This window comes from Nanorana parkeri, unplaced genomic scaffold (assembly GCF_000935625.1).
Source record: "Nanorana parkeri isolate BGI_ZX_2015 unplaced genomic scaffold, ASM93562v1 scaffold275, whole genome shotgun sequence".
Lineage (NCBI taxonomy): Eukaryota > Metazoa > Chordata > Amphibia > Anura > Dicroglossidae > Nanorana > Nanorana parkeri.
The window spans coordinates 801,674-808,078 of record NW_017306543.1 but is presented as its reverse complement, the minus strand read 5'-3'; positions in this window follow the sequence as shown (position 1 = coordinate 808,078).

Here is a 6,405-nt window from a genome sequence, read left to right as displayed (position 1 = left end):
ATTATATTTTAATGTACTGTATGTGTTAATGTTTCTAGGATAAAACTACTATGGGAGTTAAAATGCTATTTGTTATAAATATCTGGTTTTCAAGATCTTACTGTACCCATTGCTGTCAAGTCTTGAAAGATTTTATTCATCTTCTTTGGAAATGTCCTAAGCTGGTACAGTATTGGAAAGAGTTGTACAACATAGTAATATAATTATTAAAAAAAATGTGTGCATGTATTCCATACATATGTATTCTGAGACTTGAGACAACTGACCAGAAGTGAAGTGAGCCGAACGTGGTTTTGTATTGGCCGGGCGGTTCTGCTGCCGTCAGAATTTAAAAAAAAAAACACTATAGGAATGCATAGCTAGATTCCTATTGGCTATTTCACTTTGCAATAGCCAATAGCAAACTAGCAATTGCACCCACCCTGTGCTTCTGTCAATCACTAGAGGGGACCTGATGGAGAACTTCAGGTCCCCTCTGCTGATTGACAGCAGCAGTGGGCGGGTGCAATAGCTAGTTTGCTATTGGCTATTGCAAAGTAAAGTAGCCAATAGGAATGTAGCTATGCATTCTTATGGTGTTTTAAAAAAAAATTTATTCTGACGGCAGCCAACAGCTCCGATGTCAGATGAAAAAAAAAAAGACAAGAGAGCAGTGAAAGGTTTACACTGCTCGATCGAGCAGAGTAAAACTTTCCCGGAGAAAGTGTTTCTTTCCCAGGTGGTCGGGAGCCACTATCTAATAGCAGGAGACTCCCGGAGCGTCCGGGAGAGTTGGGCTATCTGGAGATCAGCGTCCCTGGTTACCTGATAACCAGGGGCGCTGATCTGTCTGTGCAAGTGCCCGGAGCCAGCCGTGAGATGACGGCTGGCTCCGCCCAGCAGTCAGTAGCTATAGTGAATAGCCCGTACAGCAGCCCTTCGGTTCTACTGAACCGAAGGGGTCCTGGGGCCAAAGGATCAGCTGAAGCTACGGCTAGATCCTTCGGCAGCTTAGTGAATAGACCCCTTAGATTTTCCAGAAAGTTAACTTGAGACTGCGGCTAAGTAAAACATTGTTTCTCCTTAGGAAGATAATTGCACAATAGGAGACCTTTCCATGTCCACCCCCATAGGAGAGTGGATATGAGCAGTAAACTTTAATCTGAAAGGGGAGTAGTTGCCTTTTCAACATAGAGGTGCTAAATATTTTGTCAGTACCATATCACTTGTTCTTATTATTCCTTTAGGTATAATTTATCTTAGGGGAGTATAATTTGTTTCAGGACAAAAAAAAGGAAACAGAAGAAAAAGGGGCCTTTTAAAATTGGGTTAAGGTCTAATATTGTGAAATGTTTTGTTATTTTATGTGCATAATGTTTGGTTTTGAAATGGTTTATTTTGTTATTAAAAAACCTTGATAAATAAAATTTGGTTAAAAAAAATAAAAGAAAAAAATGGATAGTATTTTTATTATAAATTTATATATTTCTATATAAATATTACATTTGATATATTTAAACGTTTTTGTTAAAACTGTACGTGTCCCTGTAAATTGAGTAAAATTCAATACAGAAAAATAACTTCAAAAACTGCTGCTCCCCTCACTATCTTCAGCTTGAATACTTTTCTCCCTACTCTAACCTTCTTTCTGTCTTACAATATAATACAATACAATTCTGTCTTTATTTAGCGTGTAATTATATAATTGAAGGGTCTCATTGGTATATTGCATAAGTGAGTTTAAAAATACATGTTCCTATGTACGAATGAAAGCCTGAGAGATTTGAGAAGATCACCATTTGAATTATAGGACAGGACGGGCAGTGGAGCAGCAAAAAGAGTTACAGATTATAAATGTAAAGAAACCTCAAGGGAATAGGATACAGTGGGGCTCACCTTGAAATGTGACTTTTGCTATACACTTTCTGCTAATGTGCCCTCTTTTTATATAGATACGGTCAGAAACATGAGGTTTGGAGTCCTAGAATCTTAATCTCAAGGGGCAAGTATGTGCACACAAAAAAAACACGTTATAAATTAATTCCTTATAAGCCATGCATTAGATGTCTTGTTTGTAAGACAATGAAGGAGTCTAGACCTAGTTTGTGCCATGATTAGTTATTAAAAAGACACTAGTAGTACAAGCCAGACAGAGTTTTTTTATCATAGTAGCAAAATGTATCATTGTACAGATAATACAGAATGGCAATATTAATTTAAATATAAATACTTGTAGTTATAATATTAATAATAGTAATAATATAAAAGGTATGCACAGGTATGCACAGGACAGATTTAAATGGTTCTACACAGAGGATAATGGTATATACAAATGTGGGGAATGTGACATTTCACACATCCAAGAAAAGTTTACAATGTTTAACTTCAGAAATATATATTTTCTATTTTTGGCAAACTATAGGCCCATTTTTTTTAGATTTGCTGGACAGACCACAAAAATGCAGAGAATAGTCAATACAGTAGAAACTGAGGCTACAGGTGTTTGAGAGACTTAAGCTAGTCATACACTGCTAGATTTATCTTGTTCAGCTTCGCAGAATCACTTGATTCTCTTATCCATGCTAAACAGCATGGCTGGATGAATCACCACTGGCGGACTTTGTATTTATCCAATCACCAGCGTGTGGGTAGTGCAACCTGTGTGAAAGAGATTTAAATGGATAAAGCAATACAACTTCTCCTTTAAGCCTTTAGTCAAGAATTACAACAATGCAGTATTCCTCCTCCAAAGTTCAGTAATATACAACAATACACTTATGTATGTCAGTCTTAAGGCAGAACAGTAATGCAGGGCTTACATACAGGAGGTTGCTCAAAGCATGCTTAAGCATGTACACATGAGGTTCCTAGAGGCAATGTCCATGAAAGTGTGTTGTCCTAGCCAAATGTGGTGTGCAGAAGGCTGGAGAACACTCTAGATGCCCTGTCCTCAAATGCTAGCCCACGTAAGGGCATCCATTAGGCCCCGTTCACATGTAGCGACATACCTTTGCAGCGGCCGGGATAGCGCGACTTTCGGGGCGACGATCCAGCGACGATCCAGCAACGGTAGCGCGACCTTCTCCATCAAGCTCCATAGAAAAAAAGCAAAATCCGCTGAAAAAAGGATCCGGTAGAAGCGACTTGCGACCGCGACGAGCGACGCGCGACATGGAGACAGCTCCATTGACTATCATTAGCCGGCGACTTCTCGCGATATCGCGCGGCAAAAATGAGCGATATCATGGCGGAAATCGCGCGATAAGTCGCTACATGTGAACGGGGCCTTAGTGTCCCTGCACTGTCCCTCCTCTCCAGGAACCTGCCCCTGCCTCTAGGCCTAACTTTCCCTCACAAATGGGTCTCTGTCTTATCACTTCACACACTGCAACCATCACTGTGGAGCAGTCAATGCTCTTCACAGCCTTCTGCCTCTCCATGGTGCCCTCCCAAATCTTGTGAAACTCGTGACATTGTTTCATTAAAACACAAACGTCCCTAAGATAGGGCCGAGTGTCCAAAGTAAAGGACATAAGGGCAGGTGGGGACATCTAGTGGAAACAGAGAGAACTACAAGCCTAACACCCCGTTACATGTGGCTGTCTGAATACCTGAATAGTGATTGCCTCTGTTCAGTCGACATTTTTCAACACGGCTCCTTCAATTTTGTAATCAAAGTTTGTTGTGCTGACAGGGCCACCATGGCTTAAATTTTGGCTGATTCAGCCCCCAAAATAAATATTGGCATTGACAAGTTTTATAGATGACCAAAATATGGCAGTTGCCCCTGTGCAGTGAGTACTTTCCTCATGCTATATATAGCATATGTGCATTTGTCATATTTCTGTCACCCACAAAAGTGGACAGTTACCCTGTATTCTACTGTGTATGCCATGTTTTGGTTGTTGTGCAATTGTGAGAGATGCTATATACACTGATCTCCAAAGGCAGTCACTGAATTGTGATTCGAAAATGCAATAATCAGCCTTGTGAAAAAACATGTACTGAGACTGATGAATGTGTAAGCAATGTAAAAACTTGTATAAATAATGTAAATGTTAAGCAGCTTTTCCCTTTGAAGAACAGACGTTAGAGAATGTCTGTGAATTCACACTAACAGGGCTATTCACAAAAGGGTGAAGAGTTTGGAGAAGGCAGGAGAAGTGAACAATCTAGGACAACATAGCTGATTTGGAGAAATTCTCCAATTTAGCTCACTTTCCAGTTCAGCTATGTTGTCCTAGATTGTTCACTTCTCCTGTCTTCTTCAGCCTTTTGTGAATAACCCTGTAAAAGTTTGGCAGAATGCTATATAAATAAAGTAGGTTGCTTTCTGGCCAATGTGCAGAGAAAATACTTTCCTTATTTGAAATAATTCTTAGAATTAGTGCATGTAGGTATTGTTTATGTATTTTTTCATTCAGTTTGCAGTACATGTGACTGGCAAAAATGAAGCATTTCCCTCTGATTCACAAAGATGGATATTCACAGAGTGCCTGGCTTTGTTTATTATTCTTGTATTAAAGCATATCCAAACCCAAGAATATTTTCATCTGGTTATCCTACCAGTAAAACTTCCTGTCCTAGGCTGACACCGCTCACTCACAGTACTGTATATATGGAGAAGCAGCGTTTGTCACCCTACAGAACTACAGAACCCTACAGGACTACAGAACACAAACTCCCTACTTTCCCTCTAACGCTGGGAGGTGTTTTGAAGTCAACAGAGAGAGTTTGGAACAATGCAACTACTAATAGTGCAGCAGAGATCACACAAAATTATAGGTTCACAGGATTTCTGCCAGGATCAACAGGTATTTGTTTTGAACTTATTGACAGAACAAAATGCTTGCATTTATATATTTAACACACAAAAATTGAGCAAATTGTTAGGATTTACATACGCTTTAAAGTGTGTCCACTATAAACAGAATCTATGTGCATTATATTGTTGGTTTGAATGGCAGTGCAAAGAAAACATTGCATGTACAGGTACAGCATGCAACAGCTAGTAGGAATTTTCTGTCGATTAATGGCTATGTATGATGTAAATATGGAATTACACAAATGCCACTTGGGGCAGAGGGAGAGTGAATAACTCCAAACAGTGGATCTGTTACTTTTTGCAGATAGTGAATTGTCCAACTGTCCATCCCTGGGTAAATCTCAGACCTAGCAGATGGATTTGCTTATCTCTAGTGACTTGATATATCATAAATAAAAAAAGTAAACTTCTTCTGTACTAAAATACATTTCAACAATCTAAATTGCACGGTAAATAATAACTCCCAAATCTATTAAATATACAAATACAAAGATCAAAATAAGAATAACAGAAGCGACTTCAAGTCTCATGTATCACCTATTAGTCAAAGAACAAAAAGATCTTGCCATGAAATCAAAGTTTGGCACAGTCTGCTGGATCTGGGCTACAGTATAATGCAATGTTTTCTTGGCATTGCCATTCAAACAATCAATATAATGCAAATAGACCCTGTTTATAGTGGATACCCAGAATGTCAAGAAGTATAGAAGAGTGCCAATTATCAATTGGAATCTGATTTTGTTGGCAGACAGAAAAGGTCAGTCTGGGTGAGCCAGCTACAGCTGTATGCTCAATACATTAAAGGAGAAAATGGGTTTACTGCAAACAGTTCATATTTAGAATGTGTGTTGTCCAATACATTGCTAATTAATAAGTTTACTTATCTACTTAGTGTTTATCCAAAGTTTTCTTGTGACATTGCTATTCAATACATAATCTCCACCCACTATCATTTAAATGAAGAGCTGAAGCAAAACCTTTTACAGAGCTAGTTAATGATAATGAATGCTGTATATACTACATTTTATCTTTATGGAGTAATATTGGTTAAGATCTCATAGATACAGATGTTTCTGGCAAGTTTTAAGTGTTTGTACAAATTATTATATAATATTATATATGCTTTCCTAGCTTAAGGCTTAGTACAGTAAACTCCCCGTTATCCGGCATCCACAGGGATGGGTAGATTCCAGATAAATGTTGTTTCTGGCTGCTTGAGAGTTACTATTAAAAATAGGTCTAACTAATGCCATACCCCATACTATACCAAATCATAACATGAACTCTGTATTGACTTCAAATTTATATTGAAATGTAGTAATCAAAAGCAAGTTAAGACAAATAGGCACACAATAGTTTCCAGGATAATACATACCACAGATCAGCAGAACAGTGAGTACACAGGGGATTCTTTTTCTGGTTTGATGAGAGTTCTAGTTAGTTGAATTCCGGATAACAGAGAGTTTACTGTACTCAGTTTGGGGAATATTTACTTTTCATCTGATGATTCTGCGGAAATACAAATCAGATTCAGGCAGGCAGCTTTGTCCATAATGGACCTTTTTTTGTAAAAGGAAAGAACAATAAAATAATTGGTATGC